Source organism: Falco biarmicus, chromosome 4 (assembly GCF_023638135.1).
Source record: "Falco biarmicus isolate bFalBia1 chromosome 4, bFalBia1.pri, whole genome shotgun sequence".
NCBI lineage: Eukaryota > Metazoa > Chordata > Aves > Falconiformes > Falconidae > Falco > Falco biarmicus.
Genome location: NC_079291.1, coordinates 41,658,866 through 41,685,820, shown reverse-complemented (window position 1 = coordinate 41,685,820; position 26,955 = coordinate 41,658,866). Strand labels below are relative to the sequence as shown.

The following is a 26,955-nucleotide window of genomic DNA, read 5'->3' as shown; positions in this document are numbered from 1 at the left end:
TCTGTTACTCTCTGAGACAGCATTTCTATAACCACTACTGTAGAGGGCAATGTGTCTTGAAAGGCTCTTGGAAGATTATATTTTACCAAAATTTTCATGTGTCCAATCTCCCTTTTGGCCTTTCACGTGAGAAGCACAACCTGGCACAGGTCTGACATGGTGCTAGTAAGACTGATGGTAAGCAAGCAGGAAACCAGATTTTTTTTCTTATATTTTGGCATAAACAGACATTACAAATGTTTCCATTTTACTGTATCAGTATGTTAAAGCAGGGCCCAAGCTGTCAAAAACATTGATCACTAGTACTGAAAATGAAGTATTTTAAAATGATCTTGAATTAGGGAAACAATTCTTGAGCAGCAAGGTACTCCAAAAAGTAATGTTTACACTGGAAGTCTTGGATCTGAGATTTCCCCTCAGAGTTTGCAGGTACTCATTAGAACTATATGTAAGGTATTTGCTTTAGAAATCTGCTGTGGGACACCTGGTGTTGACAGCGACAGTAGCCTGAAGCTGGTAATTTAGGGTGGACAAGTGAAGAGCAGTCTTGACAGTGCTTATGACCTACTGGTAGCCTCACATCAGGCCTTCCTCACCAGCCATTACAGCATTGCCTCACAGTAGTAACCCATTGCTGGAGGTAGTAATTTACTGTCAACAGCAGATGTCGCCTCACCGAAGAAGCATAAGTAACTGCGAAATTTCTGTGTGTTTCTGTATTTTATGACTTTATAAAGGTTAATCCAATCCCTGCTTTAACAATAAGAAAATTTAGTCACTGACAAATTTTGCCTGTCATTCATGCGTCATTTTTATAGTTGGGAGTTCAAACCAATGCCACAAAGAAAGAAACTGAAGTAGAACATTGTTTAAATTTCCTCTGGCTATTCAGATATGTAGGTATGAGTGAAGGGTAACAGCGTTTTATTTGCAACACAAACAGAAAACTTAAGAGGATAATATAGAGTTTCTAGATTAACAAATTTCAGCAGCAGGTTTAATCCTTCATGGATAAAACAATTCATAGTGCCCCTTTATGAATATAATCATTGTAGGAATCCACATGGTTAGTCATAGGACTGAGCTTGGTGTTAAGAAACTCCACTGCAGACCAGACTTTGTTGCAATCTGCACTGTCGTGTTAAATTAGGGTTCCAGCCTGCACTTGCATTCACACACCTGATTGTCTACACTGCCTGCTTATCGATTTATACTGCAAACTAATGTCTGCAGCAAACCAGCCAATTTATCAGGTGGAGAAACATAGACAAACAAAATTGAATCCTGCCTTTTTGGGCTGGGGTGACTCCAGTCTCTCAAGCCACAGGGTATAAACCTTGGGTTATTCATTGCCGTAGTTACCTGCTTAGTACAGATTAGAATAGCATAGCAAATCCCACCACCCCAGTCTGTGTCTTCCCCCCCCCCCAAGTAAGTCTGGTATTGTGATTTCTCCTGGGGTTGTGTCTGAACAGTATGCTTTTTTTCTTTTAATTCTTTCTTTCTGCACACCAATGCTTCTGATTTTTACCAAGCAAAGAGTGACAGAACAGAAAAGGCATAAGGCTGAAATATTGCCTTGTTTAACTTCTTTAAAGTGTTCAGATTATGCAGGAGGAGAAAACACAACCCTCAAGAATGTAAAAAACAGTGTTGATTTCTTTCCAGATGTTTCTAAGATCATAACATTTTATTCTGGACAGAGCTTGAGGTCAGAAGTGTTTTTTCATTTCAGCTAATTTCCTGTGTTCCAGTAATTTTGCTTCTGATTCCAGTTAATGCTAGAAAATAGTTGTGCAATTTGCAAACATGAATTTAAATGTACTTTTTCTAACCCCACAATAGAATTTATCAGTCAAGTCCATGAATTTTTTATCATGCAGGTTGATGAGTCATCCAGACTATTTTTTCCATCTCTTACTGAAAACTTTCCCTTCTTTTTTTATTTGTTGCTTTGCTGCCTGCTGCCGCCAAAATATTTCTCAAAAAATTAGCTAATTTTTATGTAATCAGCCATCTATCCATTAGAACTTGGATTTCCAAACTAATAAATGCCTTGCATTCCAGATTGCCTTGGAATTACTGAATTTCTGGTGCACACCAGAACGTTAGCAACACAGGTGGCAAATTGCTCAGGCTACACAGATTACATGTCATACTCCAAAAAAGTTAAGATTGAGATGACTTCCACTTGCATAGTTATTAAAAAAAGTTTCCTACAAAGATGTTTGTAAGAAATTCTCTGTACACCAAGAATAAAAAGATTTACTTTATAGATCCTTTTTAATAAGGGATTGATTCTCTCCCTGGATGTATGCAAAACGAAACAAGCTCTGTGCATGTGCAAGGTGTGATTAGTGAGTTCTGGTTTTTAATTTAAATTCTGTTCTCCCTGACCTTTCAACAGAAATGAGTTACTCATAATGCCTATGTGACTCCAGGGTCTAAAAATACACCTGTAATATAGATCTGAATTGCAGACTATATGGTGTCAAACAGAAAAATATTGTCCCCCTAAGATTTCATCCTGTGAATAAAACCCAGGTAACAGTTCTCTAACATCCTTGTTAGAAATCCCTGTCCTGATCAGAACTTTTTTTCCCTGTGAAAAAGATTTTCTCAGTAGAAAAAAGGGAGTATTATTCGGTGTTGTTTTTTTTTTTTTTAAATCAACGCTTCTAAATATTCAAAAAGTGAGTGGACTCAGAAAAATCCTGATACATTCCTGTATTTATGGAAATGCTTGACTTGAGAGTGGGAGAGCATTATCTGTTTTCACCTTCTCTTCTGAGAAGAGAGAAAGCAACTTCTGTTTCTAATAATTATACCTTTCACAAAATAACTATATCTTAATTAAAGAGAAAGCTACACATCTCTTTCCTATCTGAAAAATATCCAGAAAAATGTGAGAATAAATATAGGGAATTTAGTTTGAATTCTTTCCCCTTTCTTACTACTGGTAGTCAGACCATTTTTAGAAAGTTAGATGAGAATGCACCCAAAAACATGAAAATGCTTGGGTTTTTTTGCAATAATAAAAATCATTTGGACAGAAGAAGTTTGGTGCATATTTCTATATGGAAAATTGCCATTTTCCATTCAACTTTTAAGTGTATATATTTACAGTATGACTTTAGAACTCTTTTAGAAGTCACTGAACACTGAAAAAAAGTTCTTTCAAAATGACCAGATTCAGATGGTATATGAAACAGATAGTTCCTGTTTCAAGTGTCTCTCTTCCTTTGAAAAGCAGTTGAAGATTAGTAGCCAGCAGTAAGCAGAAATAAAACTATTGTGTTGATATCAATTAGCTAATGTGGAGTGAAAAGTCTTAGCAGGAGGGAGCAGATGGTAATGATCTGGGAAAAGTCACTCTTGGATCTGCCTGAGAGACCGAGTTTATCAAGGAAGAGAGGCTCTGGCAATTTTCATGTTTCAGGTAAAAAAATATTATTTAGTATTATTTCAAAAAAAAGGTCACATGAAGATCACATATGAAACTTTAAGAATTATTTTTATAACTTGAAAACTTTTGATTTTCTATTTTGAAAATATTTTAAAGTTGCATGAGTATTCAATCTTTCCATGAATGGTGTATTCCAACGTTATAAATTGCATTTCATTTAAACAACAATCTTTAATGCAAATGGTCTCCTTTTATCATTATCCCTAAAAATAAAGTGCAGCAAGTGACTCTTGACTTTGTGCTAGTTTGTCTGTTATGTCTCGTATATTTGTATTTCAGATCTATTGAACAGTTCTTGTCTATTTGTTTTGTAAGTTACATTAAATTTGTGCTTCCTGTTGTGGATATTGATTTATTTAAATGTATTTAGCCAGAAGCATCCAAAACCATAAACCACTTAATTTTGTTATTATTTTTAAAACTAAAGTTGAAAATGCATCTAACACTCCTTTGAATTATATGCAGCTAAAAACTGTGGAAATTAAAAATCTGCCTGTGCTTTGTGTAGCGAAATGTGAAGTCTATGATTTAAACTGAAGTAGGCTGAGTTCAAAGTAACAGAATTGCAGAAGTGCTGAGGATAAGTAAAGCTCAGTTATTCAGCATGAAAACAAAAAGCACAGCATATCAGGAGAAATGAGACAGAAGGAGGGATAAAATTAAAGAATTCTTTTTCTCTTTCAGTAAAACATTTATCTGGTTTTCTTTTTGTTTGTTTTGCTTCTTTTTTCTCCAAAAAAAAGTATTTTCTCTTGCTCCCTGCCCCCCAAAGCCTCTTGCAGTCTGGAGAACTAACTTTTTGATACTCGCAATTGTCAATAGGTTTTGGATTTCATGTACCCCATGCACCAAAGCTGCTGGAGTGCGAGCTGCAGGGTGCCGGGGGTGAGCACGGTGGGGAGGTGGAGAGATGGCACTGCTGCCCCTGAGTTGGAGCGTGTGGCACAAGGGCAGTGCTGAGACTGCCCTTGGGGCCTGCCTGGGTTTCCTTGCGTAGTACATCTTCATTTTACTTTGCAGAACATCCCACAGCCAGCCTGCACCCCCCAGCCAAGCAGGCGGGGATTGATAAAGATTAGGAGACCGGTATTTAGGTAAGGGGCTATGGCTGGTAGTATTGGATGTGCTTTTTGGACTTTCCTTCTGTTTGCCTGGTAGCCCAGTTGGGAAAAGCACATGCTGAGATCGGTGCTTGGCTCAAGGTGGAATGACCAAAAAATCATCTTCATTGTTTAGGTACTCTATCTACCTAGACACTGCAAACGATAGTAGCTCTGACCACTCAATTAAAAATCGCAGCTGGTGACATTAGTTCCCTAATTTTTTGTATAATAGCCTCAAGTAGCTCTCCACGGAGACAGCCTAGGTACTGAGGTGTGAGCTGAGGTGGAGGAACATGGCATCCTGCCTCTCAACATGCAATCCTGTCATCATGTAGCGAACGCTTTGTGGCCAGGAGGCAAGTGAGAGGAGACCTGGCCTGTAGTCCGAGCTGTGGTCCTTGTACTGAAGCTTTGTTATGGCTGTTACAGTTTGCTCGCTCTTCCAGTTGCCCAGTCTCAATGCTGAGGTGAGATGGAATGTGTCAGTGGTGTTTCCAGTAGAAGCAACACAGCATCCTGAGCCAGTCTGGAGGTGGGTTTCTGAGCTCCCAAGAAGAGTCAGAAATCAGATGTGTCTTGATGGCTGCTACGCTGGGTTTTGGGCATCCCTTGTGTGGTATATGCTTTTCCCCAGCAATCTACAGCAACCTCAGTTCCTGGCTTTGGGTTTTGGCTTCTCACCCTAAACCCAGGTGTATAAAAAAAAATAATAAAAAATACATTGCCTAAAGGCTAGACTGAGAGCTCGGCAAACTCCTGAGCTTTGAATTCAGGATGTCTTGACTCTGTTCTCAGACTGCCCTGATGGTTGACGTGGCATAGCTAAGCTGTTAGATGGTTACACAGCAAACATAATTTTAGTGTGAGCTACTAAGGATATAAATCACAATGACAGAAACCATTTGTTTAAGAAAAAATAAAATTGATGAGAGGGATAAAGGAAAGCTTTGCAGAGTTACTGATTTGATTAATATCTTTGTTGGAGGAGGGATACTCACTACCATATCAGCATTGGAGAAGTATACCAAGACAGCTTGATTAATAGAAAAAATATTACCTGAATATATAAGTATAGAGACAAGATGAAATTTTGTAATTCTGAAGTTTTATAAAATACCAGCTAGAAAATTAGAAAGATATGGTATTAATTTCTTTTAAAAAATTCTGTACAAGGAAGATTCACAGTACGTCAGTTCAGTTCTGAGGAAGAGTAAAAATAAGAGACAGTCATATAATATTAGATGTGGGGAAGATAACATTTTTTAACATACATACAACATCTTAAATGTTATGTAAGTCTGTACATAATTCGGCAGGATTTACTGATAAATTACCTTGTTTGATCAAATATATTTTCTGTGACTCTGATAAATCATTATTTTTGACTCATTACCTCCTGCATAGAGAAGCCACACTGAATAGCAAAAAAAAGAAAGCATAGCACATCAGGAACTTTTCTCATACATTTAAAAGGCAACCCACCACCACCTTTCTACTGGATTTCTTGGCATATCTGGGTTTGTTTCTTTGTTAAAGAATATACAAAAATTTTCATTAGCTAAACTTACAAGATTATGGGGCTTATCTGAATTTATATGTATGAACAAATGGGGAAGTTAGAAACTGAAGAATTCATCATGTTTTGAAGTGGATAATTTCTGTTATAGGCACAAAAAGGTTTTCAACAGAACACTTAATTTTGCCTGTAGTTAAATAAAGAAAATATAGTTACTTAGAAGCTAGCTGCTTTAAATATCTCCATATTTATAAAGCTGTGCAATATCGGTCTATCTTCAGATAATGAATTGTGATATGACCCTGAGTACTTAGCTCCCACATCTGTTTGCTGGTACCATGAATTGCAAGCCACCTGTGTACTTAGGGATTTTCAGCTCCTAAATATAGTTTCAATATGAAATAAGGGACAAATCGACACATGCATTGTCAGTTGCAACTGAGACAGATGGAAAAGCTGCACATCAAATGCTGTAAAATGCATGCATAAGTTGGTGTGAGTGTAACATTTTGGGGAAAATGAATAAATTTATTAACTGTTTTGAGAATCTCTTCCATAAGGTGGTTGATGCACCTGGAGAAGACTAATTGGCTAGCATCCACCCCTTCTGCTGGTCATCTGAAATTATTCTATTTGTGACGATCCTAAACCTATTAAAACTTTATCTGTCATGGGTCTGGCTTGACTTATAGCTGCCACTGCAGATCTTGCTTTGCTATCCCACAGCCACTGAGACTGTTCCAGGCATGTGCCTGGTGTGACCAGAGGTTGCCTTTCCCTGTATCTTTCATGGGAAGTCTGCAATCCTGCTGTGGCTTGGCATTTAGTACCAAGACCCCATCCCCACCTCTCTGCCAAACACATGTGGTCTCTGCTTAAAAATCTCCGCACAGATATTGCTATGATAGTACAAGCTCTTGAGGAATATTGATAGGTATTTAAACTTGGTTTTAGTAATTTAAGTTATGTCTATGAAGATGAACTGGCTGGATACTTTATGATGCATGAGGCATAGCAAATACTTCTATTCACTGAGCATTCTATATTTTTTTCTGGATTGTTTTTCCACAGGGCAGGCTGTCAGGTTTAATCACCTGGAAGATTTCAGGTAGGATGTTCAAGAATTTTAGGGTAATATGTATGCAAAATAAGTGTCTTTAGTGGAAAGAATTTTTTTAGGCTTGCATACTGTGGCTAAAAATGGGTTGGTGGGGTTAAATCTGTAGGATGCTCTGTTCAAAAGTCCAAATCTCTCAGTCCCAACCAAACATAATTAATTGCAAGAAGAATGTGTATCTGAAGCATAAACTCTGTTCATACTAATTTCACCCCCTTCAATCACTTTCATCTGCTGTGTGGCACCTGAGGTAGGTGGTATTTTCACCATGGGCCTGCTTGCTTTTGATACAGTTATGAAAGGCATGACAGATATTTTGGAAGTATGGTAGTATGTTTTTGGTATAATTGAAAGCATTTTTATGTACCTCTGATCTGGGGGCAGGGGACAAGTGTATGATAGAGGGCTTAGCAGTGGTAAAAAAGCCTGAAAATACAGTCTATGAGCAAAGTTCAGGCTTCGTCCGTCAAGAGGTCCCTGGTGAAGAAAAGCATGGCTGGAAAGCAAGTGAGAAACACAAGCACTTGCAGCCTTTCTCTCTTTTGGGAACTGTGTGTGTATATCTGAAACCACAGTTTGGTCTGCTGCTTGAAAGGGTTGCTCGGGGTTAAATTCTGTCATAAGATTTTGGCATCTGGCTCTGATTGGAGTCAATGGGAGTCCTCTGAGTGCATCTGAGGGCACAGTTATGACCCTTCTTGCTTGTTTTCACTCACTGTATTCTTATGCTATGGCACCTCTGAGCAGAGGCAATCTCAACTGCTCTTTCACTTTAAAGGCCATCTGTAAGGAAAGCCATTCTTGTGTTTCCTTTAATTCTCTGAGCAGTCCTTAGCTTTCTTTCATGACTTTCTTTCCTGTTGATTCGTGAAGTTACTAATACTCAGATCACAGTATATAAAAATTAAAACTTCAATCTGAAAGAAAAAAATAACCAAATAGATAACATAGGTACAAGATAATAGCACAAGCAGCTACTGGCAGACAGCATATTTCATTTTCAGCCATCTTCTCAAAGATAAAGAACCGTTCAATCAAATTAAAAATGTGGAGAGATTTTCCTTCAAGCCACATTGAGCAATCAAGTCTAAAAAACAAGCCATACTGTGTTCCTGAAGCAGATAATACTATCAGTGATGAGGTATTACTATTAGGGGTAAATGGCTCCTGTAAAATAATAAACTGATTTAATGGGCCAAATGATGATAAGGTAGTTTTCATGGATATGCCAGAGGCAGAAATTATTTCATCAGGATTGAAGTCCTAACTTGATATTCCTACTGCAAAGCTCCAGAAGGTTTGAGTCTAATGGCAGTCTAGTGATTATCATGATGGAAACTGAAGTAAGACCTCAAAAGCTGAATGCTCCACAGCCTGTTTACATATTCTTTAGAGTGGGCAACGCTTAAATTTCTGCCTTTTGTTCTGTGTTGAAGCTTGGGTGATTGCAGGATCACTGTGCTCACAACTGAGGCTACCGCTGAGCAAAGCTCCTTTTGACAGAAGTGGTATTGGCTTAGCACATTTAGGAGGATGACTCATGAAATATCTTATGTTAAATTTAAATATTTAAAATATTGCTTTTGTATGGAGTTCATGACCTTTTTCCTGTAGATATAAAGTGCACAAGATCTTTTCTTCCTTCCTTCCCATAGAGCCAATTGCATTCTCTGGAGCCTGATATGAAGGCACCTCCGCCTGATAGCTTTGCTGAGGCCCTAGTTTTCTGTTCTGTTGCCTGAAGTTGTTATTGTACATTTAAACTACCTTCTCTCATTTTAAAGTTTTCTGAAGGCTCCCCAGTTTCAGGAGCCGTAGCCACTCAAAAGCTAGATTAAAGTTCATTTCGTAATTTTAGTGATATAATATGTAAATGTGCTGTTGCTGTAACAGAATCCTAGTAAGACACCAGGATTTCTTACACAATAGAGGAAGAATTAGGCACCTTGGAAAAGTTATCTATAGGGAGCATGCTGCTGCCTGCAGGTAGCCTACAGGGGATGATAAACAGAAAAGGAGTATCTGCATGTCTGCCTACCTCTGTCATTGAAGCGTGCATGAACAACCTAAAGTGTCAGGGAAGGACCTCTGTACAAAAGGACAGAGGAAGAATAAGAGACCTTTACTGGAGAAAGGCTTTCTCTGTTCAAAATGCACTGCTGTCTTGTGGGCAAAGGAAGCTGGCCTTGGTAAGCTGTGAACCCTTCTTTAGTCCAGTATCACTTGTTCCTAAGTATACTGGATTCTTGATTTACTAGGAGGCAGGGGCTATCTGCTCAGAGAAATCAAAACACCAAATTCTTGGATTTCCCCTCAGTTCTGCTGCTTGTGATCTGGAAACTGTTCTCCAGCCCTTCTCCCTGAAGAGCAGGTGTCATGTCAAAGTGAGACACACAGTACCCTGATTTCAGAATACTGCCAGAGGACTTGTTGTGTCAATGACTGCTTGCAATGCAGATGTCCAGATGCTGATCCCCTACCCTGCACCATGGGGTGGCAAGGTAGACCTTCCACAGTAGTTTCTTGTCCTTTTGCCCAAATAGAAAATGCTTTAAATGATCTTACCTTTGACACTTCTATGACCTGCTAGAGAGAACTTCAGTCTGTAGAAGGAATAACTGAGCAACCTGGCATAACCTTGTAGCTGATCCTGTTTTGAAGAGGAAGTTAGATTAAAGACCTTCTTAGGTCCCTTCCAGCTTGAACTATCCAATGCTTTTATGAGAACGGGGCTCCAAATACTTTTCACTTAACTGATCTTTCAGGCAGTTGCAGGAAAAGGCAATATGTGAATGTTCAGATACTTGATTTTTCTAAAGAGAGCTCAAATTCTCATGTAAATGAAAATATTTTTTTGTAAAAATTCCAGGAAAAAACCAGAAAGGTTCCATCTGTGCAGTGAGCTTTTTTTTTATTATTGTAATTTACTATTATCTGTACCATACTACTGAACAGAATTCAGTTTTCTCTCTTCTGTCTCCTTGGAAACATTCATCTCTGACAGGTGGAAGTTCAAGAATGTGAAAGGGATTTGGGCATTTCCTAATTGGCTTTGTTTTTGTTGGGTTTTTTTGTTTTGGTTTTTTTTGGGTTTTTTTTTTTTGTACAGGTGAAAGAAGACAGCAGTTATAGTAGAAAATTTTGATAATAATATTTTAAAGAAGATTTGGCTCCCAGGTTACCATGAGTTTTCCTTAGCTTGGAATTCCCCAATATCTGGTGTCTTGAATGTAACATTGATTTTAAATAAAAATATCATGTCAAAACAATTCTGATCCTAGTTTAAGAAAAATATATAAAGCACCAAGCAAGTGTAAAAGTAAAGTATATTTTACAGATCAGATTTTTTTTTTGTTTTGGTTTTGTTACTTTCTAGTTGTAGAAATATTTTAAGACAGTTGCCAGAGCCTTGATGGATACAGGGAAAGAAAAATGAGCATGTTTCTTTGGAGGAAATGCAAATATTTTAGTTACAAAATGTTTGGTTTATGTAAAGATGTCACCAAGTTCAGCAATAATTCAGATAAACTGTTCTAGTGTCCTAGGAGGTATTACTGTGGGAATTAAAGATTCTTCTGAAACTTTTTTTTATGTCCTCATATATATTTCTGACTACAAAAGTAATGAATTTACAGAAGAAAAGAAACACATGAAAAAATACCGTGGAAGGAGTTTGGACGGTTCAAAATAGGTATGATGGATAAACCTGCTTTCCATATATTAGTAAGAAAGAGAGAAGGACAAAATTATTTACTCCCAGTTTGCAAAACATGAAATCCAGAGCGTAAGACTACAAAAAACTTAGGGAAGTATCATCTCACCTTTTAATTTTGAACTTTGTTTTCTCAGAATGACGTTTTGTGACTGAAAATTTTCCCAGGAGATAGATAAAAACCAGTTGCTGACAGTTATTCTAACAATTTGTTATCTCATGGGGGTGCACTATGCATTTGCTGTTTTCTTTCACAGTTTCTCTCTCTTTTTTTATATATATATGTACATGCACACACACACACACGTGAACTGTTTTCCCCTCGTTGCTTTTTTATATTTAAAAAAATACACTCTGACATTTCTGGCTTTTTGTTTTGGGAAACTTATCGCAAAGATACGTATATTCCCACAAGAAAATGAAAAGTGTTGGCTGAAAAAAGCTTCATTATCAATTACATTGAGAGAGTACGTCATCTGAGAATACATGATGAGTGCCTTTTTGGGTTCACATTTCTGGTATGTTTCCATTAAAATTTCTTGAATGTTTTATAAAGGTCTGTGTATTTTCTATGTGACTGGCCATGCACAATTTGTTTCCCTTGCAAATCTTATCACTGCTTAGCACTTTTGTGATGGGCTTAATTGTGTCTCACTGGCAGTGTTAAGTGTATATATAATACTATGTTATCAGTTATCAGTAAAAGCTATCTGTTTAAGCAAAGGCACTAGGGAACCATCAAGAACTGTATTCTGACAAACAGATGTCAGCCTTAATAGCTAATATACCAACAGCTGTTGGGAGTATTACTTGGAGGGCTAAGGTACAGGAGGAGGATACAGCCCCTGCTTGGTTAATCGTTGCTTGGAGGAAGAGAAATCTTTTTTCTTTGGAGATTGCAGCGTCTGAAGGTTATGTTAATTGTTTAATCTGATTTGACAAAAATCTGATTAAGTAATGGAACAAGAAAGAAAATGCGTGTTTGGGGAATTGTTATTAAACAGTATATTGTTTACTGGAAATCTAGTCTAGTAAAAGCCTTCTGTCTGCTTTTCTATGCATAGTTGGAATACTTGATCAGTGATTGTGTTGAACTTCCAGTTCAGAGGCATGCAGGGCTTCTAGGAGAGAGTAGAAATATAGCATGTCTCCTTAGTGCAAAGAAATGCATTAGTACTTCAGAAGAGTCCTTGGATTCAGCATGTTCACACGTGGTTGGTGCTGATTTTTCTCCCTATAATGTATCTGAGGTCTTCCGAGGGACTGATGAAGATAGGTGATCTGTTATGTGTTTTCACCGAGTAGTTTTTGAATTTCTATAAAAGGTTTCCGTGTCCAGATTACCTGAAAAGAAAGAAAAAGGCCATACTAATTATCCATTTTCTGTAGACCTGTTGCCAGCATTGCCACAAGAGCAAGTATATATTTTAGTGCCATAAATGCTTTTCCATTGATCGCGACATCTGACAGCATAAATATAAAACTTCCTTTTCACGCTTGCATTTTTTTTTCTTGTTCTGTTAGCTGTGGTAATAGTTATCTCTGCATAGATTAGTGGAATTCCATGCCCCTAATTAATATATCATTCATACAAATGGCATATAAGTTTCTAACTTTTAACACTACTTGGAAAAAAAAAAAAGTCATTTATTGTTCAAAGATCTACTCAGGCATCCTTCTGTGATAATTTGTTTCCCATTGATTCATCTCTACTGTGTATTTTGAATCATACAACTTGAAAGCTTGTATTTGAAAGGCATAACTGTATTGTGATGTCTGTAGCAAACTACTATAATTCATAAATCAAAATGACTCTATTTTTAGATGCCGGTGCAATGCAATCTGGATTCTTAAACCATATTTTTTTTCCTAAACTGACTCCCCTCCTTGATTTTACAGTTAGAAAATGTGCAATTATTTCATTGATTAAGAGGTTCAGAAAAGGATCTATGTGACTTTCTCTGAACACTAGCTGTTCAGTCTTAGCAGTGGTATCCTCCATTTGTTCATCTGAATAAGAAAGGATGTGGTCTCATACAAGAGTTTCATCCCAGCACATTGAAGTTAAGGGGAACTCTTTCATGAATGGAAACGGGAGTAGCAGCAAGGTTGTACAACACCCACCGATTACAAATCACCTAACTTCTGTTTGAAAGAAGATGAGGACAGGAAAGTGTCAGGAGCAGAAACAGCAGTAAGGAGCAAAATTTTTACTGTTAATAAAGTTCCTTCTGTGTTCCTTTCTTGGATTTGGACATGGGGAAAAAAGTTTCCTTGCACTCTGCTGTGTTTATGGCACAGATTGAAGTACTGCTTTAACTGACATTGTACAATTCCATTTTTTGACACAGTTAACAAATACTTAGGAAATTCTGCCAAAACATTACTCAATTAGGTTGATATATTCCATGTCAGATGTCTGCCTAGACCAAAACACCTCTGTCTCAAGCAGCAGGGCTAAGTAAGTACATCGTTTTGCCATGTTGCCTTTGAAGTGCTTTAGATCTGTATCCAAAACCGAACAGTAATCTAAATTCATTTGTTATCATTACCTCCATACCTTTACATGGGAAGTAAGAAGAGGAATATATTTCTGCTATAGCTCATCCAAAGAAAATCAATACTTTTTTTCTTTTTTTTTCCCCTATGACCTAATGCAGTGGTAGGTTCATTGTGATTTTGCTTTTATTGATATAAATAGCAGACTTCTGTGCTTCAGCCAGTAACCTGATAATATAGTAGTGTACTTTGCAGAGATATGAATTCCTTCAGGAAAGGAAAAATATTTTTCTTTCCTAAACTTTTTTTCTGATCATTGATCTGTCACCTCTTAAAAGTAAAGAAATGAAAATAAACCACAACAGTGAAAAGCCACTCTGGGCCTGTAAAAATTACTGCAATAGCTTCAACCTCTAAGAAAATACTAGATGAACCACCTATTGAAGGGATTCTGCAATTGAAAGGTGGATTTTTTTTTTTTCTTCCAGACTGAAAACAATGGAAGTCTTGTTACCAAGTTAACTTGGTGAGACTGGCTGTGTAGGGAGGTTTCATCTCTGGGGCTGACAAGATAAAGAAGGGGCGGGATCTCAGGACCATCGTTTCCATGGTTCAAGGGCTTTGGCTCAGTAGGTTGTCATGGAGCTAAGTTGGTGGGCTGGTAGGAAACTATACGATTCAAATCACCTTGTAGAAAAAAACTGTTCAAACTGATTCCCACCCCCCCAAAAGTTCTCAGTTTTCAACAAAAGAGCAGATTCTAAAGGAAAATGTTTTGTTGTATTTTTTCTTCCCAGCCAGCTCTAGCATGTGAAATTACATTATAAAGATCAGATTCAAGATGATGCAATAATGAATTATTCTTATTTAGGTTTTAGGAGAAAGAATTAAACCTGAAGTATTGGAAAGTATTCAAGACATAGTCCACACTCTTCTGGTATGCAGAACCTAGTTAGCACTGGCCAAAAAGTTAACTACTTATTCAGCCTCTATAGATCCACAAACGTGAATGAATTGGTGTCATTATTACTCAATGGGTTTTACAAAATTAATACTAAGAAAACGTATTGCCTTCAGTATGATCGATGCTGTGGCACAAAGAAAAGATGAGGAATGTATGGAGTAATTTGCTTTTGCTTGCAGAAAAATAGAGCTGCATTGAAAATCTATCGGGAGAAAAATTAAAGAAAGGCTGAAATAAGCAGCCACGTTAGTCTTTTTCACTAGCAATGCTGAAACTGAAAAAGTGAAGGCTTTGAAAATGTGAAATGCTAATGAATAATAGGAAAGAATAGCCAGTTTAATTTAATTTTGATACTGTATATAAAATGATGCTCTATCTTAATAGAATAGACCATGTGACAATTTCTCTTTTCATTTGTATCACAAGATTGCTTCCCTCCATTTTACAAGACAGTGTTGTTTTGTTACGTCTTAGCAACCATCCTTACTGAGATGCAAAATCTGATCTCAGTCCTGTTTCATATATATTTTAGTGAATTTCATAGATTTTGCATTCAGGTCTTAATTATTTTTGGATGAAATATTCTGCAGGAAATCTGTATCCATTGCTCAGTGATTCTGCTACATAAATCTGCTACCATGGAAGATGTAAATAGATTGCATTTTTAATTTGCTATGAAGCAAAGATGAAAACTAAGTATGAAAATGATTTTTATGTATTTGGAGATTGATATTAAAAAATAGAGGCCTTCATTTCTCATGAAAAGGCAGTGATGGCTGTTTTCAGTTTGAAAACGAATAACAAACTGTTCTTCCATCAGTTTAATTATTTTTATTAAAATTATGTAAATTAACAGGCTTTATCAAACACATGACAATCAGCCTATTTCAATGCTAAAGAAAAGGAGTATTTAAACATGAGAGTACAGTGAAGAATTTCTGAAAGAAATAGGGGCTGGGTCCAGTAAACTGCTTTAACTGGATCTGCAGAGAATGGGGTGTGACAAAGCTGAGGTTACCTAACCCACCCTTTAGGCAACAGCTCTGGAAGTGAAAACTGCATGGTGTGCCGAGGCTCCCTCTTACAACAGTTAGGATAGCATACTTACCCCAGAGCAAGATGCAAACCCATCACCCTATCTGGGTGGGAAGTTTCTGAAATGTGTGCAGAGGTGCTTCAAGCCAGCTAAATAGAAACACTGAGCACAGGCGTTTCTGCAATGTCATCCCCGTCCACTATGTGGATGCCTCTGGTGCCTTCAAATCCAAAAGCCAGATGTCCACTTGAAGACAGGTACCTATAATTTTTCTTCCAAAGAAGTTACCTCTCCTTGCAGGAAGGAAAGTTAGTTATTTCTACAGCTGAGTATTTCTTCTAGCCTAGCCTCTTAGAGAGCAGTCACTCTGGAAGTGCTTCAGGTTATGAAGATTCAAACCTGCAGCTCGATCTCGATCTCCTAGGCTCTTTTGGCAGGTGAAAACAATTCAAGATGCCTTAGGAGAGTGAAAAAGAGAAGGAGAAAATAACTATAGATCTGTAGACTAATGATTATTACACTCATCTCAGAGAACAATGTCCTGGTTTTTAGACTGTTATCTGACATTGCTCACTCACAGTAAGGAAAAGTCCTGGGCTTAAGTGCTGTTAAGTGTTAGGATATTTGCAGGAGTGGATTACATTTGGATCTTCACAGGCAAAACGAGGAACCACCCAGTTCCTCCATAGTGGCATCATGACTAATTAGCTGAACAAAAACTGACAACTACAAGCTGTAGGGAACCAACTCCAATGGTGTATCTTCTGTGTGTGTCTTGAGAACACCTATAGATCAAGCCTCCTGAAATATGAAAGTGGAGGAGCACCTAGTCTATGCAGATATCAGACATGCCTAGCTCCAGCTCAGAAAATAAAATTTTGAGACTGGAAGTCCCTATTTTTCATGCTTTTTTCATGACAGGAAGACCTGTAGGCTTTGGGATTGAGCCATGGGGTGTTCTGGTACAAATTCTAGACAACACTATAGCTAGTTTATCAATAAAATATGTATTATACAAAATGTGACAAAAAAAGGAGGATTAGATTAGGCCAAAACCTGGCCATGTATAGAATTTGTGTTATGGCCTCTTTACAAAGTATTTATTTATTCCTCTATATATCCATATGGACACAAGATAGCCCACTTAATTAGTATATACAGTCTTAGATTTATTGGAAGACAGTAATTCTTATAGAAGTTTCTGGATGTACTGACAGTATGAAATGTAGGGAAAAATAAGGAGAAACTGTACAAAAGTGTCATTCAAATCAAGTTTACCATAAGCGACACTACAGTTTTGATCTCTGTTTCTTCATATTATAAAGAAGTCTCTAATGCTGCAAATAATTATGGTCAGAATTAACTTTACATGAATGTGTTGTCCCATTGACATCAATGAGAGAGCTTATGCCCATAAAATCAGCCAAAGGTATATGTGCAGAATCAGTCCTCTATATATTTGCCTTTGGTTACTTGATATTAATGAGGTTTATTAATTCACATACAAGAGAGTTGGTACAGCACAGCAGTGAAGCTGCAGAACAAGTCTATTTCATTGGTGTTGTGGCATTTACCTAATTGTGTCTTTATTAATGGTAAATTTATATGTGGTATGAATTATTCTACTATTTCATATTCTCTGGTTTTCTAGCTTTATAGTGCTGTAAATGATAATGATGGATTTCCTTTTTCCTGCATTTGCATTTTTCTTTCTTTTTTTTTTGTCTTTTTTTTTCTGTGTATGAACTGAACACCTTGTGCTTTCAGCACATCTCTTATGTAGTACAGCAGGTATTTGAGAAAAAGCAGGGAAGAGCTCTTAGAAAAAAGTTCAGTAATAGAATACTTGGTAACCAAATAATAGAAATTCTTGTTCCCTGCCCATCCTATTAAGGTATCTGCACAAAACAGACCAGACTTGGCAACAAACCTTACCTGGAATGAGCCCTTTCTTCTAATTACCTTACGGACAGGGACTCTTAGCTCGTTGTTAATTGCTGGTGTTTACCAAGCAAAGTTAACTGCTCAGTTTTTGAAGCTGCTGACCTAGACCTGTAGTGCCAATTGGCAAAGACCTCAGCTATACCAATTTGGAAATGTACAGAAAAGAAACAATCCTACCTCTTGCAAGAGACTTGAAAAAGTTTCTCAAAGATGCCATGTGTCAGGAAGAAACACAAGAGTGTCTTCAACTCAAGGCATCCAGTGGAGAGGTGAGAGATGGTTTTCATGACTGCTTGTATCCGTGGTATTGTGTGAGCTGAGCAGTAATTTGTTCATGAGAGCCTGGGAAATTTCAGCAATGGGCATACCAAAGACTTTGTGAGAATTAAATTTGGACAATCATCCAAATGACAGGGACCATTTGGCCCCAAAGGCTGACTGATATGGCACAGCTTACATCCCAAGAGCTAAATTATTTTACCCTTAACTCACCTATTTTTGTATTAAGTTGGAGTTTGTGTCTAGGAGTTTTTTTGAGAAAGTGCTAATTGGTAGGAGATAAAAGTATAACAGGGACTATGTGAAAACTAAATGGTGAGGATGATGATAGGTTGGTTGCTGTAGGTTTACTTTAACATGGTTTTGTTTACTATAGAGCACAAAATGTATTGAAGAGAAACATAAATGCTCAGTTGTACACTACCCCATGGGCAAGTTTCTTTGTTCTCTTGTTTATGTTCTAACCTGATCCATGGTATATGCCAGAATAGTAGCTAGACAGATTGTGTAGGTCCAGCTGATTTATAGCATTGCTGACCACTCCTGCTTAACAAAAAAATATTTCTATGAGACTTGTGCAGTGAATTTTCTTGTAGTTGAGCAGATCCTGTGCAACTGTGCTTGACACTTAATGGTTTGGAGGGTTGCCCTAAATGCTGAAATCCTGAAATAACTGTCCTCTAATGCCCTTGTTCAACCTCAAACTCCAAAGCTACCCTCTACCTTTTCCAGTCTTACCCGCCAGTAAACATGAGACATTTACCACTGCAAACACTGACAGTCCTGTTAACTCGCCATGTCTTGCAAAATTCAGGGATAAACTGAATCCTGCAGCCACTTCTGTCCATAACCTTACCCTAATCCTAGCCATATCTTTTCTCTGATTAGTATTCATAGCACCCATGTTAAATTTCCTGGTCTAAATCTGTTAATCAATCCGTCTGAGAGCTCATCATGAAGACCTTGCTGCCTGAAGTTGTAAAAAGAGATTTCTATCCAGGTTCAAGAACATGTTCTGCCAGAGGTGAAAGTCGTATATTACGTTATGCTTACTTAAGCTTAGAGTTAGCTTAATCTTAGAGGGTGTGGAGGACAACTGCAACTTGGCTTACTGACGTGTTCTTCAATGGTTGCTTAAACTAGAAAGACTGGTGATCAGTCGGGATAGCTGGGTATAAGATGAGAGGCACAGGAGGTGTTTGGAGGAGAAGGACTATAGAACTTTATTAATTCCTGTTCTTCAAATCTGATGACATCAGGGAAAAGGCTGTTGCTGCCAGAAGCTTAAGATCTCATTGTACTGATAGGATTGGAAAGTCCTACATGGCTAAAATGCGATGCTTACAGATATCTTCTTTTAACTTCAGATAATGATTATTTTTTAATGATTAAGACCAGATTTAGGGTTGTCAGAAGAGTTAGGATTCAGAAAAACAGCATCAGAGGACTTGGCTTGTTGCTATTTTCTGCAGAGGTCACCAAGCTGAGGTAAGTGTGGCAGAGACAGAGGCCAACCTTGTCCAGCGAACAAGGTGGTGTATATGGATCATACTCAAACTACAGGTCGATCAGGAAAATATGAGCATGGGGATTTTTTTCTTTCCAGTTCAAGGACTCCACCCCTTGTGAAGTTGTCTGGCTTTTTCCTGAATGCATTTGAGCAGAGGAGATCTGTCACTTCCAAGTGCTTTGTAGGTTGCTGCTCTTTGTAAACTCTCCCAAGAGGCAATACTCCTATGCAATGGGTTGCTGCTTAAAAGTTAACTGTGGCTTAACATACATTAATTTATCATGAAGTTTACTCATAAGGTGGAAAGAGGCAAATAAGTGTAGTATAAATTGTCCTGTTGCAAGGTTATATTTCATTTCAGCGGGAACTGGAGGCACTCTGTGCCTTGCAGGATCAGTAGTTTAATATCTGTAAGTGGGATACATAATGAGCCAAGTAAAGTGTATCCTGTTCGTCAGGGGAATTTCAGCAACATTGAGCACTGCTAGGCTGAGAACTGTGTTTTTCCAGAGGAATGAAGTCAGTCCTGTTGCTGAGCCATTTTACACAAGGCTGGGCAAACCTTTACAAGAGCAAGAATCTTGCAATGAAGGAAATGGAAAAAAGTTTCTTAACTTTTTCCTGCCTCCTATGGACTGAAATACTGTCTGCTGGGTAAATGACATGTCTGTGACATTGGCATATGAGATCTGTGTAAGAAGGCAAGTACAGAAATGGAACATGGCAAATTTCTTTGGCCTGATCCTCCTGTCTGTGTACAGGAAAGATTCCCAGCTTGTGTCTTTTGTCTGAAAACTCCACAGATCCATAAACTGCTTATACAGATTATCTGTTAGATTGTTTATTTATATGGTTTTATTTATAAGTCAAAAGTTGATAATACATTTATAAAGATATTAACAATTTCATTTTTAATAAACAATTGGGGATATTTTATTTTGCAAAAAACCTGTTTCACATGAGATCCAGAAAGTATCAAACAAGTTACACTGTCACCAGGTTTGTGATCTTCCAAGCTGCCTAATTCTGAAGTGTGAAAAGGCTAATCTGATATTAATTCTAGTTATTTTTAATGCATAAGTCTTTTGATATTAGAGAATTACAAATCTTTCAGAAGGAAGCTATTATTCAATATTTATGCAAAGCCATGTGCATACTCTGTTATCCCTCTGCAAGCTTTGCTTTCTCTTGCTGGACATTATGCAGCGACAATAGCCAGGCAGCATTCACTTCTGGAATTTACAGAGAGATTATGCATTCCCTGAATTGAGTGGACCACAGGCAGGGCTAGGATGCTGCTAGGGAAATAAAGGGAGAGCATGCTTTCTTTTTTGTTCCCTCACTAGCTGTTTAATAAAAAATGCATTACTTTTGGTATTTAAATAAATTAACTGGCAGCTGTGAGAGATCCGTTTTGTAACATTCAGCAAGGTGTTTGATATTTGCAAACATAAAGGTCTTAGCAGAATATCCATTAAAAACCTGAAAAATTTCATGTGATACTTTGCAATTTGGGTTAAGCGAGGTTCATGGGGAGATGTAAATCTTTTTACTAGACCAGCAGATATAATTAGAAAAAATAGTCAAGTTTAAAGGCACGAAAACCTTTTGACACCTTTGCAATATAAGGCATCAACCTTCAAAGCTAAATACTAGTGGAGAATAATTCATCAGAATTTAACTTGCTTATGTTCAATTAGAGACTGAGAAAAAAGCTGGTTAGCATCTGTAGAGCAAGATGTTCCAAGGAAATATCATAGCAAGGGAAGAGTGGTGCTGAGATGGAGAGAAGAGGGAATTATTTTCTGATGAATGTGCAGTATTTAATTAGAAGATGAAAGGGTAAAAAAGAAAATCACAGTCTGGCACAAAAGCAGAATTTTTTGTGCCTTTGACGTTTAGTGTTGCAGGGCAGTTACAAATTTAGATTTCTGTGCAGTACAACCTCACTATAATACAGGTTACCCTTTCTGCATTTTCCTGTGCAACTATATATATATATATATACACACTGTTTATATATAGCTAAAGAGGTATTTTTAAACAGAAAAAGCTGTCATCAGTTTTTGCAAACTGTGGGGTACTATCTAAAAGAGTCTGAGAGTCTTGGAAGATTTTGCTTTTTGCTTCCCCCCCCCCCCCCCCCCCGAGTAACTCGTCAATGAAGCATTCCATCAGGTTTTCTATGTGAGAAAAACAATAATCCTGTAAGTCAAACCCCCAAACTGGTCTCTGTTTCCACCTAGAAAATGTTTTAGCTGAACTGAACTTTTTAACTGTTCAGCCTGACACCAGGTAAAGAAAACAATGGCTCAGACAGAATGCTAGGTCAAAAAGGTACAATGACTGTATGTGGTTTACTATTTATTTTGTGTATTTACAGTTGTATAGACCAACAAAAGAGAGTTTTACTGCCCACCCCCTCCCCAGCTTATTTTTCCCAAGTCTACAAATTAAGCAGATGTTAGCTCATGGATATGTGTCGTTGTCCATCGCAGCATCATGAAGCTGCTTGGTATCTGTGCATGCATGCAGGAAAAGGGAGATGTTATTTCATGTGGGAGTAGCAGAGGGTTCAGCAGAAAGCTGTGTGTTGAAAGGAGGAAGGGATCAGTCCTGAGGGACTGGTTCAGGGAGGAAGGATTTAAGCCTTAATTATGTCCACATTCTCCACCTACAGAGCTGTTATTTTGTCTGATGTATTGAAGCTAGAGATTTCAGGAGAAAGGGGAAATAGTTGAGAGCTGTCTAAATTTTCAGCTCAGCCTGAAAAACTCCCTCCAAGTGCCTAGGGAAGGAATGCTAAGCACAGATGGAGTGGTGATATACTGGGCTGGGGGAGCTGCCAAGACTGTTTGTTGTTCTGAGTATTTGATCTTGTGAATAGCAATAAAGCCTTTTTCATTGACCTCTGAAGGATTAATTTCTTAATTTAGCACTCAGTGGCAAAGAAGCCTGCAGAAAAAAAAAATAATTTGATGTGCATATAATGAATTGCAGTGTTTATAGTTTGTATAAGGCACAAACCCCATAATCTGCTGATTGCAGTTGAATTTGGAAAGTGCTAATTCATAAGCTTTGGCATTCCAATTATTTTGTTATTAATACGTTCTGCATCCACCTGTACTGCTGTCTTGGCATCCTTTCAATAGCCCTCTAAACAGCACTAAAGACAAGACAATGGGAAATGCCATATCACTGTGCATTTTTAAAGGAGGGGTAGGAAATTTAACGACACTTTTACTTGATTTAAGGTGGCTGCTTTTCAAAGCAGAAGTACAAAGTGTTGTTAAATTGTGCTGACAAAGGAAGGTAGAAAGTGAACAAAAATCCAATTCCATTGAAATTTTAGACTTGTTCAACCAATAATTTTTGTGCTTGGCATATTTATCGGTGGCCTACTGCACATGGCTTAATATTTCTTAAAAGTGTTGCATTCATTTTCAGTTATAAATTATTCTTTTTCTTTTTCTCTCTGCTGGATGGATTTAGCCACAAAGATAATTACCCAAGTCACATTGCTTTATAATTAAAGCACGTAAGAAGGGAAACAAATATAAAGGAATACAGATGATTACCTGAAAATGCATTTCAAGGAGTAAGTTATTCCTGGTTATAGTGAAATTATTACATAAATAAAACAGTTATATGACTTTAATGTTGTGACATGTAGACTGTATAATGTGGTAATTCCTGACCACCTTTCCTGGAGTGACTAAAAAAGCAAATGCATTTAAAAACAGACAGGTGATAAGATTACACAACTGCATGGTTTGACATATGGTGGGGCGGTCAGAGGGAATACTTAAATTCTCTTAAGTGAAAACAAAACCATGAATGCCTAATATGACATATAGTAGAAAAGTGTCATGTACAGATATTTTGAGTCACCAAAAATAGAATTTTCTTGAAATAGGTCTGATTATGAGATGTGACATAAAATAAGTAGAATAATGAATATTTCCTGACTATACTGAAATCACATATTATTAAATACAAGGGATTAACAATTGTCTGCTCTCAATTTACGAAAACTACGGTACAAATTATTATCAAGTTATACCAATTTTGATAAGCACCATCCAAAATGAAAAAAAAATGATGGAACCACTCATGCCCCACAGAGCTTACAATAAATAGCAGATGATAAGTTGATACAAATGATGATAAATCAACAGTAAAGAGATGCTTGTGTACTGGTGGTACACTTTAGGAAATTATCGACTGCCTTAGAGTTTAGCCAACCCAGTTATACAGTGCTCTCTATTAGCCAACTTAAGTGCCCCATGCTCTGTACCAACTGCAAAGCACTCAGCAGGAACATGTTTTACTGCGTAGCCCAGCCACACCACATTGCACTAGGGTCTGATGTACTAACAGTTGGGAAAGGAAAATGTGAATTGGCACCAGTGGTTCCCCAACACATGAAACTGAAGGCACTTAACATGGACCAGTTTTCCTTGGGTGATATATATATCTATCTATCTTCCTCTCTGCTCTTCTGCTTCCGTTACTCTAGTGCTTGAGAAGAAATGAGCCCTTTCTAAGAAGATGGGGTTTCTTCCAGATTTCCAGTGGACTGCATCTTAGTTAAGTTTGGCACGCTTTTGCCATAATAAAGTTAGAGTGCGATCATTTAAAACTCTTGCTATAGTCAATTGCAAGAAATGGATATGCCTCTGATGGCAGTTCACCTCTGGGGGCTGAATTGTCTTCTCCCCCGATTAGAAGAGCTTGACTGGGATACATGGGAGCTGAAGTGTTTAGCTGTGTGTTATTCTAATTTTACAGAAGGACACATCAGTTTAGAGTTCAAGGCATAGAGAAATATGTGACAGACAGACATCAGTCGTTGTTACTGTCTCTTACTTTGTGGCAGAATTGCACAAGCTGACTAGTTAGGGAAGTTTTTTAGCTCTTTTAACTGGTATGACTTTAGCTATGTCTGGAAACAGATCTACATGCCTATTAGGATAGAGTTGTGCCTGATTTCTGTTGTATGTCTATGTGGATGTGCATTTGTAAATTTATATTTTTCTACTTTGCAAGCGAAGTGCATGTTCCTCTCTTGATGCAGAGGGCTAGCAAATCCTGCTGGCCATAGGGTAAGATCACAGTGGATAACAGTAACGTGGCCCTGGGCTGGAGCAGTTCTCACTAAGCTCAGAATGGTGCTGTGCACAGGAGGACCTTCCCTTTTCCTGTGGGAAGGGCTGCTGGTCCCTGCTCCTCCTGGATACTCAGGGGAAGTCAGGCAATGCTACTGCTTATGGAAAAAGGAAGAGGACAGGGATTTGTGGGTAGTGCTTATGAAGAGGGTTTACCTCTTGTAAGTTTGAGCCACTCTTGAAGTTGAAAGTGTGACGTGAAGAAACAGAGCAACACAATGAAATGATTGGTGATAAGCACAGAATATTGTTGATGCTATCTCACATAGCTTTTTCAGCCATTCCAGATCAACAGATGAAGCTGGATGTGACTATCATATTGGCACAGCAAGGCTATGTCCTCTGCATTATGGCTCTGAGACCATGCTGTCCATACAAAACAGTCTCATCTTTGTGACAGAAAATCAGTAAAAGATCAACCAGACAATACTGTCCATTCTGGACCTGACTACAAACTCTCAAAATAATTCAAAAGCTTAAATGTTTCTCAACAGGCTGCAAGGAGCTTTAAATTACTCTGCAAGTAGAACCAGAAATGATATAGTAGTACCCTGGAGTACTGAGAAAATAGAAAAGAAGGTGTTTCATCAATGTGAGAAATCATAATAACAGGAAAAGACTCCGGAAACATGACTGCAAAAGCTTTTTTTGGAAGAGAATTTAAAGACTTTCTCACATGTGTTAGAGAAGATGGTAGCAGTTAGATGAGTTTCAAATCTCTACTTACAGGTGAGTAAGAAACTAAGCTAAGGACTAGCACTAGAAAAAAAATGCTTTAACTGAGGGATAATTAAGAAAAACTTTTAATTAATTCTTCTAGTTCTCAAGCATGTTGAATGCAGCTTAGAAGTTGAAATAAAATGTTGGTTGTTAATGTACAAATGAAAGCATGAAATCTGTTAAAAGAAAGACTTACAAAGCATTACAAATCACAGCAGAAAAGATAAGTTTTATACATTTAAAAAGATAATTTTAAAAATAAATTGCCCAGATTCCATTCAACCTAATTCTTAACTAGACCAAGATACTGTGTATGTATTTTTATTTATAATGAGAATTAAGGAATGGGGTTTTATGGAAATTAAATAATTTTATAAAAAACAAATATATATTTATATCAAATCAGTTTCCTCTGTGGATTATGCTCTTAATTATGATTATGAGTGCCCAAGCAGCTAGATATAAAAATTTGTTTGCAAACTGTGGATTTACTATACACTCAGTATAAACAGCAGGCCTCCAATCAGCAAAAGGAAAATATAGTTTCTGGGAAAACTTTACTTTTGTTGAGTAGACTGAGACATGCAACATTAAGTCCATGGGCTTGGCTGATGTTCCCTGGATCTCAGTTCTTTGGCCTATAGGAAATTTCCCTGATGTCTGCAAGTCTCCTCATGGTAAAATATATACTTCAGCCTAGAGACACTCAGGATAAAGTCCTAGATATCTGGCCTAGAGACACTCAGGATAAAGTCCTAGATACCTGAAAGTCACTGGCAAAGCTTCTGCTGGGTATCATGTGGCCTGAATTTCACCCATTTTCTTCATAAAGCATCACCACCAAATATGTATGAAGGGTGGGAATCTTAGTAGGAATGCAAGAATGGGAAGTTATTCTGTCTCCAGGAGAATGAAAGACAAAGTCACCTACAACTTTAATATGACTGGACAGAAGAACAGAATGTATTTCAAGCCATAGTAAGACTGAATTTTGATTTGTATTTTGTTCTTGGCAGGGGGGACAATTTTTTTACTTCTGATTTAATGGAGTCACAATCTTCTGCACATCTGTACGTATTCTCCTCTCCACTAAGAGAGGCCCATGAGCTTCCTGTTGAGCTATGCACAACAGAAACACAGCCTTCTTGTTTAACTTTCTGGAAAAGGAGGTATCTGGTATGTAAAGGGTGAGCAGGAAAAAACCCAGAAACATAAAGAAACAAAAAGACCAGACATGACACAGCAGTTGTACCTGGTCCCCTGAACTTTCTGGCAGCTTTCTGTCCAGTACTTTTCAAATAGGTTTTTTTTTTGTTTTGTTTTGGAAATGTAGTCCAGAGATAGCTACTGTGAATATGCTGATAACAATGAGAGTCTGAGGTACTGATTTTTTTTCTGTGACTTGAGATATTTTTGGGGAAACTCTTGCTTTATAAAGACCCCTTCATTCTACTGAGATCCACGGACTGAGAGAAATAAGGAAACGGCGATTGACAGCATTTGCTACCAGCAGACTTGAGCCTACTCCCAGTGTCTGGAATAGAAAATCAATCTGAGGATCTGGAAGAGAAAATGAAGCAATTAATAGGTAAATTGATTCCAACTTATCTGCTTGGAAAAGTGGCTATCTCTTCCCAGACCTGCGAAGAGCTTTGTTGTTGTTGCCCACAATTTACATTGTCTGATGCCATTTATTTACTATATTTATAGGTAACAGAAGTATATAAATCTGATATGAAAGAAGCAGAAAGCAATTCTATTTTATTTTTCTTATTTGTTATTTCTTGCATTTTTTGAAATGACAGGTGCAAGAAATTACAACTATCAGTGGTACAAAGACATCTATGTACTGCCCCTAAAAAGAGGCTTACAGCATTTGTGTTCTGCACTGATATCAGAACTCAGAGAAAGAGCATATGAC

The 26,955-nt window shown here is 37.6% G+C and overlaps 1 long non-coding RNA gene across 1 annotated transcript in view; it reads left to right on the top strand.

Annotated features, from left to right (window-relative positions):
* Positions 1–3,191: 3,191 nt before the first annotated feature.
* LOC130148339 (uncharacterized) overlaps positions 3,192–26,955 on the top strand; it is a 104,734-nt gene continuing 80,970 nt past the window's right edge. Inside the window, exon 1 of the long non-coding RNA XR_008821535.1 lies at positions 3,192–3,439. This is a non-coding gene — a long non-coding RNA (uncharacterized LOC130148339). The remainder of the gene's footprint in view (positions 3,440–26,955) is intronic.